The sequence below is a fragment of the Lutra lutra genome, chromosome 17, assembly GCF_902655055.1.
Source record: "Lutra lutra chromosome 17, mLutLut1.2, whole genome shotgun sequence".
Lineage (NCBI taxonomy): Eukaryota > Metazoa > Chordata > Mammalia > Carnivora > Mustelidae > Lutra > Lutra lutra.
Genome location: NC_062294.1, coordinates 44,470,680 through 44,486,231, shown reverse-complemented (window position 1 = coordinate 44,486,231; position 15,552 = coordinate 44,470,680). Strand labels below are relative to the sequence as shown.

Genomic DNA, 15,552 nt, shown 5'->3' with positions numbered 1-15,552 from the left:
GGGATCAACCCCTGCATCTGGCTCTCTGCTCAGTGGGAAGCCTGCTTCTCCCTCTTCCACACCCCCTGCTTGTGTTCCCTCTCCCGATGTGTCTCTCTCTGTCAAGTAAAGAAATAAAATCTTAAAAAAAAAAAAAAAAAAAAAAAAAGGCAGGAGTCAGGTGGTACTCAAAATAAACAGACTCACTTACTTTTGGGACTCTTTAGGAGGTTGTAGGACACCAACTAGTTTCTCTGAAAACTAATACATAAAGGGAAAGAACCAAACAGATTTGTGTCTATGTGAACTAAATTTTAAGATAACCAAATAGCTGACAAAGCAAAGTTCTTATTTATAGAACCCCAACTAAGAAATCCAGAAGGAAGTGAGAGAATTTTTAAAAATCACTAAAAGTACGCAGACAGCCTCTGCTTTGCTGTCTTGCCCACCATCCCCTTGTGGTATATTCAATAAACTTCCATCTCCTTTATAAATAAATAAATAAACAAGCAAATAAACAAACAAATATCACTATATATAATCCTTAATGGAATAACAGATTTCACCATCAACCATAAATGGATGTTATAACCTTTAGATCAGTGTTTCTTAACCTTATTTTTCATTATTAGTTCCCAAAGAGCCTTTTTGACACCTTTTTTTCCCTATCACCAACTATGAAATTTTAATACTACAAATATACTGTATTTATGTGTTTGTGTACTCTGTGGCTTCAAGGGCCACAAACCATTGTACCCTTCCCTACTAAGAACCAAGTTTTAGCCCCTTGCGGTGGGGGGGGGCAATACCTTCTTCTATTAATAGGCGTAAAAGGAAGGGAGAACATTATGAAAGGATTAAGTGGACAGCACTTGAACACTGATCAATATAGCATCACCAGAAGTGGGACACCAGACTCTAAAAGCCGCAGGATGTGAATAGGAAGTACAAAGCACCAACTATGAATTATTTTTGCCCAAATATATGGCTTATGCAAAATATGATCTGAATTTGATGAAGCCCCTAGATCTAACTACTTGTTTACAGAAATATGGGGCAGTGGGGAACAAATTATATGACACCACAAGTTAGTAATTAGCCAAAAGCAAAACGTAGAATATTCTATATACAACCTAGTTTTGTTGTTGTTGTTGTTGTTGTTTTACAAAACAGTGATACCAATTAAAATACAACAAAAGCAAAAAACGGAAGGGAAACTGTTGTAGATTAAAGAAATTTAAGAGGCTTGGCAGCGGAATGCACTGTGTAGACCTTATCTGGAGCATGATTTGAAGAAACCAATTGTAAAAACCTATCTTTGAAAGAAATGGAGGAACCTGGATATGAACTGTGTATGTGCTACTATGGAATTAACTGTTAGTTTTAAAAGTTGGGATAACATCACGGATATTATCTAAAAATGATACTGGTTTTGGTTACATATGCATACACATGGATAAAATTATGTAATTCCTGAAATGCTACAGAAAAAAGGAGAAAGGATAAATATAAGGGTATTTGTAAATGTTTTAAATTATAGCTGGGTGTTGAGCACATTGGGGTTCGTACTATTTTCTTCTATGCTCGAAAATTTTCATAATCAAATTAAAATACATTTTAACTTTTTAATTAAATTTTTAAAAGATTTTATTTATTTGACAGAGATCACAAGTAGGCAGAGAGGCAGGCAGAGAGAGGAGGAAGCAGGCATCCTGCTGAGCAGAGAAGCCCGATGCGGGGCTTGATCCCAGAACCCTGGAATCATGACCTGGGCCGAAGGCAGAGGCTTTAACCCACTGAGCCACCCAGGCGCCCCAATTTTTTAATTATATTTTTAAATTAAAATAAAAATCTTCAGATGTCCTCCAGAGGGTCTAGTTCTCTCTCATCAAAAATCAGGCCAGAAAGGGTTGATCTGTCATTGGGTGGAAAGGAGAGGAGTAGTGTGGTTGGAGAATGGAGTTAGCTTTGTGAGCTCATCCCTGCAGCGTCATCATTTATGGGGATAGCTAAGCCTAATGACCAGTCACTGAAAGGCTGGTTCCTCCTTAGGATGTTTGTTGATAGAGGTAGCAATATCCTGAAAAGTAAGAAACTTGAGGGAAGAAAGAAAATGACAAGTTATTTTAGGCAAGCTTCTTAGGCGTGCAAGATTATTTTTCCTTTCCTGTGTGGCTCTGTTGTTAAAAGAACGGAGAAAACAATCAGAACCAACAAAACAATTTAGGATCATCTCCCACAACTTCAAGCCAGAGAAAGGGGTTGGTTTTCCCCACAGGACTCTCCAAGTAGAATGGGGCGTCCTATTATGGTGATCTCCCTTCTTAGGGCACCCCCAGGTGTAAATCCTCATTATAGCGACAGCTTCAAAATAGGCACGTTCTAGCTGCACAGTAAGGCGAAGGAATTACAGCAGCTGGAACCGCGCGATTCCCAAAGGACTCTGTCCCTGTTACAGAGGAGGGTTAAGTACACAGGTGCGAAGGATCCCAGCCGCCAAAAGCATTAGAAGATGACAGGTGAGCTCATCGTGCCGCCACAGATGGGGACACACACATCGCGCGCGGTGGAAAGTTAAGGGTAACATATTCCTGATTCCCTCCTCCCGGAACGAGTCACGGTGCTGAGTTTGCCAGCGGAGAGGGGTGCCAAGTACACTCCACTATCACCGGGGCGAAGGAACGAAACTAATAACGCCCCCTCCCTGCCGCTCGGAACCGAAGTGAAGGCGCCCATATTGCCGGCGGAGAAGGGCACAAGCACCCCGCAACCGCAAGGCCGACTTCCGTAAGGAATTAACCAGGAGCGCTACGACTCAGGAGAAATGTAGTCCAGAACCAGGGTCGTCCTGGGTCCTGTCAGCACCGAGCCCCAGCTGGCATACCAGTATTCCCAGCACCACGCGGCAACTTTTTTCTGGGTGCTACAAACCAAATGCAGCGTGTGGGTCCTAGTGACGCGGTCCACTCACCTGGCCGCTGCAGACTGGATCCTTGCATCAAGACGTAACGGAATAAGTGGACGAAATGGCGCAGGGACGCGGTGGCCTCCGGGAAATGTAGTCAAAAGTGTGACCCCTGCTCAATCCCAGAAAATGCAGAGGCAGTGGCCACATTCTGCCCTGAATCGGGCGCGCCCTGAGTCTCCCGTGCTCTAATGGGGGAATCTCGCACTACTCCGGTGTGAGTCGATCTATTTCCTTTTTACTCAAATGACCCCAGAAAATCCCATGGAGGTTCCCAGAAATTAGGTCTTGTAGTGATGCCTTCAGAGAAATGTAGTCCGGATCTGAAAAGCTGCGCAAGGCCAGTAGGTAGGGTCTGGGTTTCTCCGACCAGAGCTCTGGCTCAGTCGCAGTAGTTGTGACTACAGGTTTCTGCTCAAGAGGCATTGGGGGTTTGACGCTTACTTCACGGAAGCGTGTTTATATCCAAGTGTCCTCTGCAGGGGATGCGGGGACTGTGGGGAGTAGGACATGTGTCAGATGGTGTTTGCAACTGTGAGAGGGATGTTTGTGAATAAGCATAGAATCCATTCGAGATTATGTGCGCGCGTCTCGGGGACGGTGTGACTGACTCTAAGGCTGCTGTCTGGGATTAATCAGTCTGGAACTAAGTATTTTTATAACTTTTAACAAGGAAAATGCTTTTTCTATGTTTTCATGGTTATGAATTTAGAATAGATTCCTATGTAATTATAAACTTGTTAAACGAAGGATACATAGAGTTCACCTGTAGCAGTGAATGTGGGGAAAGAAGCGCATGCAGCACTGAGTAAGAGTGGTATCTCTAAGCTTCTGTTTCCTCACCTGCAAAATGAGGTTGACATTTATGTAATGTTTTGGAGCACCACTGTCCAATTGAACTTTCTGTAAAACTCGGATCTGTGTTCTGTATCTGCACTGTCCAGAACAGTAGGCACTAGCCATATATGGCTGTTGAGCCTCTTAAATATGGCTAGTTTGAGGAATGAATTTTTAATTTTTTTTTAAGATTTTACTTATTTATTTGACACAGAGAGAGATCACAAGTAAGCAGAGAGGCAGGCCGAGAGAGAGGGAAACTGAGAGAGAGAGATGCGGGGCTGGATCCCGGGACCCTGAGATTATGACCTGAGCCGAAGGCAGCGGCTTAACCCATTGAGCCACCCAGGCGCCACTGAATTTTTAATTTTACTTAATTTTAATAAATTTAAATTTAAGCAGTTATAATTGGCTACCTAACTTGGACAGAGCAGCCTGCAGCATCAATTTCCTTTCAAGATTTAGAGGGGGGAAACTTAAATAATTTCATCTAGCAAATAATTACAAAAAATGAGTTTTATATTGAAATGAAGAGGGATGGGGGTGCTTGGGTGGCTCAGTTGGTTAAGTGTCTAACCAGTTCAGGTCATGATCTCAGGATCCTGGGATCCAGCCCCAGTGGTGCTTCCTGCCCAGCGGAGAGTCTGCTTCTCCCACTCACTCTGACTCTGCCTCTGCCCTGCTTGTGCTCTTGCTCTCTGTCTCTCTCTCAAATAAGTAAATAAATAAAATCTTTATAAAAAAGAGAAAATGCAAATTCCGTCTTAGTCTTTTTTTAGAGGAATAATTTAGAGGAACTTCACAAATATTACACATGATTTCTGCATGCACAGGCAATCACCACACACAGGTTAAGATGAAGAACATTTATTTCCAAGATGCCAGAATGTTCACTTGTAAACATTGATTCCACTTAGAAGTGACCATTATTTGGACTTCTAACACCATAGATTCCTTTTGTGTATTCTTAAACTTCATTTGAATGCAGTCAGTGTAATGATATGTGTCTGGCATGTTTTTGTCAACATTAAGTCTCCAAGATGAGTCCTTATGGTTAAATGTAGCAAAAATTTCTTTAGCCAGCTAGAAAATATTTTAGGTTTTGTGTGCCAGATGTTCTCTGTCCCACCTACTCAACTCTGCTATTCTAGCATGAAAGCAGCCATAGACAATATGTAAACAAGTGAGTATGGCTGTATTCCAATAAAACTTTATTTACGGACACTGAAATTTGAATTTCATATAATTTTTACATATTGCAAAATACTCTTTTTTTTTTCCACCCACTTAAAAATGTAGACACTTGGGGCGCCTGGGTGGCTCAGTGGGTTAAACCTCTGCTTTCCACTCAGGTCATGATCTCAGGGTCCTGGGATAGAGCCCCACATCAGGCTCTCTGCTCGGCGGGGAGCCTGCTTCCCACTCTCTCTCTGCCTGCCTCTCTGCCTACTTGTGATCTCTCTCTGTGTGTCAAATAAATAGATACAATCTTTTAAAAAAATGTAGAAACTTCCTGAGGTCATTGGCCCTACCAAAACAAGTGACAGGTCATATTTAATAATTATTAATAGGGCACCTGGGTGGTTCAGTGGGTTATAGCCTCTGCCTTCAGCCCAGGTCATGATCCCAGGGTCCTGGGATCGAGCCCTGCATCAGGCTTTCTTCTCATCAGGGAGCCTGCTTCCCTCTCTCTGCCTGCCTCTCTGCCTACTTGTGATCTCTGTCTGACAAATAAATAAAATCTTTAAAAAAAATAATTATTAATAATTATGAGTGTGAAAAGACAATTGGTTCGACCTAAATAAAGCAAGCTAAAATCTTTGGAAATCCTAGTTATAATTACAGTTGCTAAAAAAACATTGCTATCAAATCACGTGTATATAGGACAACAACAGAATGTTGGTGGAAACATAGAAATCATGAATGACTTCTCCCTCAGATTGCTTCAGAAATTCCTTTCTAACTTAAAGAAATTGAAACTGGATGATAGCCTTTGTGTGATGTGTATAGTATGGTAGGCAGAGTTCTAAAATGGCCCCAGGACACTTGTCCTCTGGTGTTATTGCTGTGATTATCTGGATGATCTTCTCTGTTACCTATTGCTATGTAATAAATGGTCCCAAAGCTTAATGCCTTCAAATAACAACAAATCAGTTTGGGTCAGAAATCTCTCTCTGCCTGCCTCTCTGCTTGCTTGTGATCTCTATCAAATAAATAAATAAAAATCTTAATTTAAAAAAAAAAGACAGGGGCGCCTGGGTGGCTCAGTGGGTTAAGCCGCTGCCTTCGGCTCAGGTCATGATCCCAGGTCCTGGGTCCAAGCCCCACATCGGGCTTTCTGCTCAGCAGGGAGCCTGCTTCCTCCTCTCTCTCTGCCTGCCTCTCTGCCTACTTGTAATTTCTCTCTGTCAAATAAATAAATAAAATCTTAAAAAAAAAAAAAGACGCATACCTGCTGAATGACCAGAAGAATGAAGACCAAGCAGCAGCAGCGGAAGGAGCAGCTGTACCAGCTACAGGAGTACACAGTCAATGCCTGAGAAACCATGACAATAAAACCCCCCAAAAGTGTATAAAGCACACTGATGTATACAGCTTATTTTTCACCTGTGTGTATATGAGAGTGACCATCACCCAGATTGAGATGTATGTTGGATTACTACATAGGAAATTACATCTAGAAGTTCCTGAGTGATGTATGTATTGATAAAGGATTCATTGCTGTTTTTTCCCATTTCTTTCTGAAATGGGTTTGCTTGCTTCCAAATACCTTCTAGACATAATGTTCTTCAAAATGTTCTTCAAACATCTTATCCTAATAATCTCCCTTTGCATCTAATGTCATTTTAATAAGAGGTGTAAGGCATATAGCTTTCTGCATAAATCCATTCACCTCTAGAGAGCCTATGGATTTAAATTAAGTTGCAGCTTGCCAGAAAGTCTTTCATTCATATCTTCAGAGGTGTACTAAAAAATCAGCATATCCTCTATACACAGTCTTTGGCCTAGAGCAGAGATGGAGCAAAAATGAAGTCCCTTCAGAGAGATACTTGACCATCTCTTGTCAGATCCCCATTTGATGATAAGGAAAGGATGATTTCATTTGATTGCCCTCAGAAAAGTTGACTGGCCTCAGTTTAAGTATTTGAAATCTCAGGTTTTATGAGTCCTTTAATGGTGGGTGTGGAAATGATTGGAACCTGCTTACAGATTGGTAAAGGGGTCTCTCCTGGGGATCCTGAGAGATGAAAACCTATAGCAGTGTTCATTTTTTATCTGAAGAGGTACATATGTCAGGGACATATTCGTGACTGGATTAACTTATAATAGTATTCTCTGGCTCAGGCATGAGCCTGATGTGGGGCTCAGGCATGAGAAATTTGGGGAGAAATGGAAAATGGAGTAGCAACTAAGAATATATGGTAGGATGCTTCTAAAACAACTTCCAGGAATCCCTGCCTCCAAATGTTCACATCCTTTTGTACTTCTTTTAGTGTGGGTTAGATTTAGTGGCTTGCTTCTAATGAATAGAACATGGCAAGAGGATGGGATTTCACTTTTGATATTAGGTTATTAAAGTCTGTAACTTCCTTCTTGCTCACACATTCTGGTTCTTTGTGCTTTCTTGCTCTGATGAAGTAAGCTGCCTTTCTGTGAGCTAAGGATAATCTCTGGCTGACAGCCAATGAGGAACTGAGGCTCACATTCCAATAGCTATGAAGACTGAATTCTATCAATAACTGTAACAGAGAACTTTGGTGACATCTCATTGGACAACTTCTGTTTTGGGGTCCAGTTTCATCATCTTACTTTAAAGTGGAGATAATAATTTAGAGTTACATGTCATTTAAAATAAAATGAACAGGTTTTAAACACATGCTATTGAAGACTCAGAAGGAGAAAAGTAAAAGAATGGGACAGAAGAATATTTTAAAAAATAGATGAAAAATTTCCCAAACTAAACCCCGTCAGGCTATAGTTCCAAGTTCTCAAAAGCCCAAGAAGAATAAATACAAAGAAAACTCTGCTGAAGATTTAAAAAAAAAAAAGAAGAAGAAGAAGAAGAAGAAGATGAAGAGGAAGAAAAAAATTTTTTTTTCTTTTTTTTTTTTTAAGATTTAATTTATTTGACACAGAGAGAGAGAGATCACAAGTAGGCAGAGAGGCAGGCAGAGAGAGAGAGGGGAGGAAGCAAGCTCCCTGCGGAGCAGAGAGCCCGACAGGGCTCGATCCCAGGACCCCAGATCATGACCTGAGCTGAAGGCAGAGGCTTTAACCCACTGAGCCACCCAGGCGCCCCGGAAGAAAATTTTTAAAGTATTGAATAGTGGGGTGCCCAGGTGGCTCAGCTGACTGATTTTTGATTCTAGTTCAGGTCATGATCTCAGGGTTCTGGGATCAAGTCCCATGTCAGTCTAGGCAATTAGCTTGGGACTCTCTCTCGTTCTTCCCCCGACCGCCGCTGGCACATGCGCACTCTCTATCAAATAAATAAATAAATAAATAAATAAATAAATAAATATTTTTTAAAGAGTAGTAGAGATAAGGCAGCTGATATCTCCAAAACAACAAACTAAAGCCACAGCAACTAAATGAGATCTTCAACATACTGAAAGAAAAATGTTAATCTAGAATTCTATACTACGAAAAAACCACCTTCAAAGAAATGGTGTGGGCACTTATTCTCGAAATGAGTTTGCTTGACTGACTATAATTTCACAATACTGATTGAAATTCTCAGTCTCAACTGACAGAATGGGAGAAGATATTTGCAAACGACATATCAGATAAAGGGCTAGTATCCAAAATCTATAAAGAACTTATCAAACTCAACACCCAAAGAACAAATAATCCAATCAAGAAATGGGCAGAAGACATGAAGAGACATTTCTGCAAAGAAGACATCCACATGGCCAAGAGAAACATGAAAAAGTGCTCCACATCACTCGGCATCAGGGAAATACAAATCAAAACCACAATGAGATACCACCTCACACCAGTCAGAATGGCTAAAATTAACAAGTCAGGAAATGACAGATGCTGGCAAGGATGCAGAGAAAGGGGAACTCTCCTACACTGTTGGTGGGAATGCAAGCTGTTATATAGCCACTCTGGAAAACAGTATGGAGGTTCCTCAAAAAGTTGAAAATAGAGCTACCCTACGACCCAGCAGTAGCACTACTGGGTGTTTACTCTAAAGATACAAATGTAGTGATCCAAAGGGGCACGTGTATCCGAATGTTTATAGCAGCAATGTCCAAAATAGCCAAACTATGGAAAGAACCTAGATGTCCATCAACAGATGAATGGATAAAGTAGATGTGGTATATATATACACTGGAATACTATGCAGCCATCAAAAGAAATGAAATCTTGCCATTTGTGATGACGTGGATGGAACTAGAGGGTATTATGCTTAGCGAAATAAGTCAATTGGAGAAAGACAACTGTCATATGATCTCCCTGATATGAGGAAGTGGAGATGCAATGTGGGGGTTTTGGGGGGTAGGTAAAGAATAAATGAAACAAGATGAGATCCGGAGGGACACAAACCATAAGAGACTCTTAATCTCACAAAACAAACTGAGGGTAACCAGTGGGGGGGTGGTAGGGAGAGGCTGGTGGGGTTATGGACATTGGGGAAGGTATGTACTATGGTGAGTGCTGTGAAATGTGTAAACCTGGTGATTCACAGACCTATACCCCTGGGGCTAAAAATATATTATAGGTTAATAAAAAAAAATTAAAAAAAAAAAGAAATTCTCAGTCTCCATCCTTAACCAAAAGAATCACAGTGTAAAAGGTAAAGACCTTTTGCACTTTCTATGGTATGAATAGATGCTAGCATTTATGGAGGCTGTGCCAGAGAGCTAAAACAGTCATCATCCTGCCCCAGCAATAATAAGGCAGCTCCACCACGTTGGAGGGAATCTGCTGAGACTATGTGGTTTGAATAGAACTCTCTGTCCCAGGAATAACCCGTTTTCCTCCCAGTTGGTGGGCAACTTCAGATGTTGTGTGTGCATGGAGCCTCTCTACCACCCTAAATTTGAATAAGAAACTTGATTAATTAATTGATTTTTTTAAGAGAGAGAGAGAGCACACATGCCAGTAGGGAGGAGGGGGTTGCAGGTAGGATTGTTGTGATGGGAGGGGAAGAGGCAGAGGGAGAATCTTAAGCAGGCTCCATGCTCAGCACACAACCCTATGTGGGCTGGATCTCACCACCCTGAGATCATGATCTGAGCTGAAATCAAGAGTCAGACGCTTAACCGACAGCCACCTAGGCGCCCCCCGCCCCGGAACTTGATTTAAATGGAAATCAGAGAGGCACATGGGTGGCTCAGTTGGTTAAGTGCCTGCCTTCAGCTCAGGTCATGATCCCAGGGACCTGGGATCAAGTCCTGCATTGCACTCCTGGCTCAGCGGGGAGCCTGCTTCTCCCTCTTCCTCTCCTCCCCCTGCTCTCTCTCTCTCTCAGATAAAGAAATAAAATCTTTAAAAACATAAATGGGAATCAGAGACTCATAAAATAAAATTCAAAGTACCAGGATTACAAAAAATACATATCAAGAACCAGAGAAAATAACAAAGCAAGTGATAAAACACAATGAACAGACACCCAATGGAAGATGACATACATACTGGAATTACTCTACCTGGATTTTAAACTACCAAAGCTCATCTAAGATGAATAGTCTGATAACTACAAAAGTCATTAAATCTATAGTTTACAGTCTTCAGAAGAAGAAATCTCTAGGCCTGTATTAAGGTTCTCCAGAAAAACAGAACCCATAGGATACAAAAGGAGATTCATTATGAGGAATTGGCTCAGGTGATTTTGGAGGCTGAGAAATCCCATGATCTTCCATCCGCAAGCTGGAGGAGACCCAGGAAATCCAGTGATGTAATTCAGTCTGAATCTGAAGGACAGAGAATCAGAGGAGCCAGTGATGTAAATCCCATTCTGAGGGCAGATTAGACAAGATGTCCTAGCTTAAGCAATATGGCAGAAAACAAAGGGAGAATTCCTCCTTTCTCCACCTTTTTTTCTATTCAGGCCCTCAGTAGATTAGATGATGTCCACACACTAGACCCAAACCTACTTTACTGAGTCCACTGATTCAGATGCTTATCTCATCCTGAAACACCCCCAGAGACACGTCTAGAAATAATGTTTAACCAGGTATCTGGGCATCCCCTAATCCAGTCAAGTTGACACATAAATTTAACTATCACCTCTTGTCAACTTGGCACTCATACTGCTCTCTTTAACCCATAATTAATCTCCAAATAAAAACACTAACAAGGTAATAATTTCACCTACCAGGATACAACTATCCTATCTACAACCAAAAACTCAGTAACCCCTTCCCCAGAAGAGGATGAATATTTGGGGGTGATCTTTACTCTTTTCCAAGATACCCTGTAACTTCAATACTATGATGAAAAATAATACTTAAACATAAACACTATTATATAAGGCCAATGCTTGAATACTATGATATGAAGTTACATTATAAGGTAATAAGAAAGGGAAGAATACAAGGCTAAGCACCCACATGTTCATAACAAAATAAGGAATACTCATGACAATTACATTCCTCATTTCTGTAACTGGTCACATGACCATGGTTTTTTCACCTGGTGGAGTGACATAAACTTTCATTCCTCAAGGGTCTGGATCATTAGTAGTCCTGACTGGAACAGGTTGTTGTTTGCCACTGACCTTAATCACAGGGCTATGGTAATACTAATATATGCCCTAAGGGATCTTTGTATTCCAGACATACTCTTCCTTACCTCCATTGTGTAGTAGTCCAATCTCTCCTTAGTAGGCAGGAGTAATGGCCCCAGCCAACACTTTTACTCTATTCTTTGCCTGTTGATTCAGAGGTATGAGGAAGCCGAAGAGGCTGGGTCGCCGTCTTACCTTCAAGTTCATTGGAATTATTGTTGTGCCTCCTGATGGAAGCAGTGCCCATTCTGGAACTAAGACCACTAGGCCAGCAGGGCATCCAGTCATGGGAATAGGAAGCAAAAAATTTGCTAGTGGGTCACTAAGGGGTACAGTGAGTGATACTCTTCCCATTTCCCTCTGTGAAGGAAAACCTACAGTTTTCCCCTACTGTGTGTTTCTTCTCTTTTTGTCTCCTTTACTACTCATATAGAACACTCACTTCTGACACTTCAGATCACCATGGGTGAGTCTTTTCTCCCAAGTAATTCTCCACAACAGCAACTGGATGTACTACAATTTAACTCAATTCTAACACTATCTGCTTGGAGATCATGTCAGATACCATGAGCTAAAGGTTCAGTCCCACGATACTGCTCACCCTTTCAGATGCCAATTGCTAGTAGTAGGTGTCCAAATTACCCAAAACTTCTGTCCAATTTGGCTACAAATTGAAGGTTCCTATGACCTTCTCTGTTTCAATTAATTTGCTAGAGTAGCTCATGGAACCAAGGGAAACACATTTACCAGTTTATCAAAGGACATGATAAAGAATACAGATGAAAAGCAAGATGAAGAGGACACATTGGGTAAAGTTTTAAAGTACCCCAAGGACAAGAACTTCTGTCACCATGGAGTCAGGGTGCATCACACTTTTGGTGGGGTATGTTTGCAACCTAGAAGCCCTCTGAACCCTATAGTTTGGGTATTTTTATGGAGGCTTCATCATTTAGGCATAATGGATCATTAACCCCATTTCCAGCCATCTACTTCGCAAGGGAAAAGGGGTAGGGCTGAAAATTCCAAGCTTCTAATCATGGTTTGGTCTCTTCCAGGACCAGTCCCCATCTGGAAGTCATCCAGTAGCAGACCCAGAGTTGTCTCATTAGAACAAAAGACACCACTATCACCTAGGAAATCACAAAGGGTTTAAGAGCCCTGTGTCAGCAACCACGTGAAAGACCAAATATTAGAACAAGAGATGCTCATATCGTTATTACTTAGGAAATTACAAGTTTTAGAAGCTCTGTGCTGGGAACCAGGAGCAAAGACCAATATATATATTTTCTATTATCTCACACTACTTCTTGACCTGCATATCCATGAATTATGAATATTGGAGAAACAACCCTATATCAGATGCTGATTCAGAGCATATACAGACTGCAAGATTTTCACACCCAGCTGGTGCTATAATTTCATCTTGAAGTGTCATTCCATCATTCAACCAAGTCAACTGTTTCAGATTGTTGGGAAACATAAAATGATCAGTGAATTCCATCAGCATGGACCCACTGCTGCACTTATTTTGCCGTGAAGTGAGTTCCCTGACCAGAAGTAATGCCGTGAGGAATACCATGACACTGGATAAGGCATTCTATAAGTCCACGGATGGTAGTTTTACGAGAAACTTTGCATGTAGGGAAAGTAGATCCACATCCCAAGTAAGTTTCTATTCTAGTAAGGTCAAAACGCTGCCTCTTCCTTGATGGTCCAATGTAATCAACCTGCTTCCAGGTAGCTGGCTGCACACTCCAGGGAATGGTGCTATACTGGGGAGCTCAGTGTCTGTTTCTGTTACTGGCAGACTGAACACTCAGCACCATAGCCAGGTCACCCTTGCTGACTGGAAGTCCATGTCGCTGATCACATGCATAATCTCCATCCCTGCCACCATGAGCACTTTGTTCACAAGCCCATTGGACAATGACAGGGGTGGCTGGGGGAAAAAAGCTGTTAGCTACAGAATAGTCCATTCCATCTACTTATTAAAATCCTCCTTTGCTGAGGTCACTTATTTATATGGGACACAGGTATCTTCAATTTTTTGCCCTGATTCAGAGGTCTATCCACCTATCTCTTCCCCAGATTTTATTGCTCAAATTTCCAATCATGTTCCTTGAACTATAATACCATACATTACATCCATTCCCACCCTTGTTCCCGGATTTGTCTGGATAATTTAGGAAACTCAAGTAGTTCTTTTGGACTACAGCACTCCTCCTCATGGGTCACACTTCACACAGCACTTCTAGGAGCCTGCTGGGACTTGAGTCTGGTGATTAGTCTGCAAAGAAAAGGGGATGGTTGTGGGGGCTTCTATTGCCTTACATGGCCAGTCTCAAAGGGAGGTCATTACAGTTTCTTCAGGCAATGAATAGTTAATTCCATAAGATGGGAATGTAAAGACTGATGCCACTGGGGGTGGGGATTCCACTGTCACTAGGAATGGAAAGGCCATGTCTGCTGATGAGGCTGCTTCCATGGGTAAAGAAGACTCAAAATTTAGGAGCTCAATGTCCCAGCTACATCAGAGCCTTCCCACTTGTCCCCATGCCATCTTATAGGATTCCATTCTTTCCCAATCAATGCCCTCACTTTAATAGCATTTTAACACCACTTAACTATTCAGTTAAGAATTTTCCAAGTATCTGTTCTTTCTTCTTGCATTTTAATCAGCCAGGGAGCCAAGGAGCCAAGCCACACCTTCATTTTCATTACTCTGTTCTACTTCCCACAAAACATTAGACAGAACATAATTTTGCCAAGTTCTTTGTCACTTCATAAAAAGAAATGCCTTTCCTCAGTTTCCAGTAACATGTTCCTCACTTCCATCCAAAACCTTAGTCCTTGCCTTTGCCATCTGTATTTCTACCAACATTCTGTCAATAATGTATTCTCTAAGATTGAAGTTTTCTTTTCAGCTCTTTCTCTTTTCTGAGTATCACCAAAATCAGCACTTATGTCCTTATTTTTTGCATGCATCTAAAAACTCTCCCAGCCCTTACCTATTATTCAGTTCCAAAGCCACTTCCACATTTCTAGATATTTGTTACATTAACACCCCACTTCAGGTACCAATTTCCATCTTACTGATTTTGGGCTGCTATAATGCAGTACAATGGACTGGGTGGCTTATAAACAAATTTCTCCCAATCCTCAAGGCTGGAAGTCTGACACCAGTGTGCCAGCATGGTTGGTTTCTGGTGAGAATCCTCTTCCAAAATAAAGACTGCCATTTTCGGGGCACCTGGGTGGCTCAGCGGGTTAAGCCTCTGCCTTCGGTTCGGGTCGTGGTCATGGAGTCCTGGGATCGAGCCCCACATCAAGCCCCACATTGAGCCCCACATCGGGCTCTCTGCTCAGTGGGGAGCCTGCTTCCCCCTCCCTCTGCCTGCCTCTCTGCCTACTTGTGATCTCTTTCTGTCAAATAAATAAATAAAATCTTTTTTTTAAAAGATTTTATTTATTAGTCAGAGAGAGAGAGAGAGCGAGCACAGGCAGACAGGGTGGCAGGCAGAGGCAGAGGGCGAAGCAGGCTCCCTGCCGAGCAAGGAGCCTGACGCGGGACTCGATCCCAGGTCTCCGGGACCATGACCTGAGCCAAAGGCAGCCGCCGAACCAACTGAGCCACCCAGGCGTCCCAATAAATAAAATCTTAAAAAAAAAAAAAGACTGCCATTTTCTTGTATCCTCACATAACAGAAAAGTGTGAGAGAGCTCTCTGGGATCCCTTTGATAAGGGGACTAATCTCAATCAGGAGGGATCCACCATCATCACTTAATTACCTCCAAAAGGCTCCACTTCCTGTCAGCACATTGAGGGTTAGGATGTCAACATGAATTTTGAGCAGACACATTCAGTCCATTTCAAAGCCCAAATGGTTTCACTGGGAAATTCTACCAAACATTTAAATAATAATTAATGATTCTACACTACCTCTTCCAGAAATTGAAAGGAGGCAATACTTCAAAACCCATTTTTGAGGCCACCATCACCATGTTAGCAAAATGAGGGACAGCTGAATAAAAG

At 41.8% G+C, this 15,552-nt stretch overlaps 1 protein-coding gene across 2 annotated transcripts in view; it reads right to left on the bottom strand.

Moving 5' to 3' along the window:
- The window catches only part of ZFP30 (ZFP30 zinc finger protein), a 56,161-nt gene that overhangs the window by 20,304 nt on the left and 20,305 nt on the right, over positions 1-15,552 (bottom strand). Inside the window, exon 1 of one of the 2 annotated variants that reach the window (XM_047709460.1) lies at positions 2,951-3,048. The exons of the other annotated variant lie outside the window; for it this stretch is intronic. The gene's annotated coding sequence lies outside the window, so the exon portion shown is untranslated. Of the gene's footprint in view, positions 1-2,950; positions 3,049-15,552 lie in introns of those variants that run through there. 2 annotated transcript variants of the gene reach the window in all.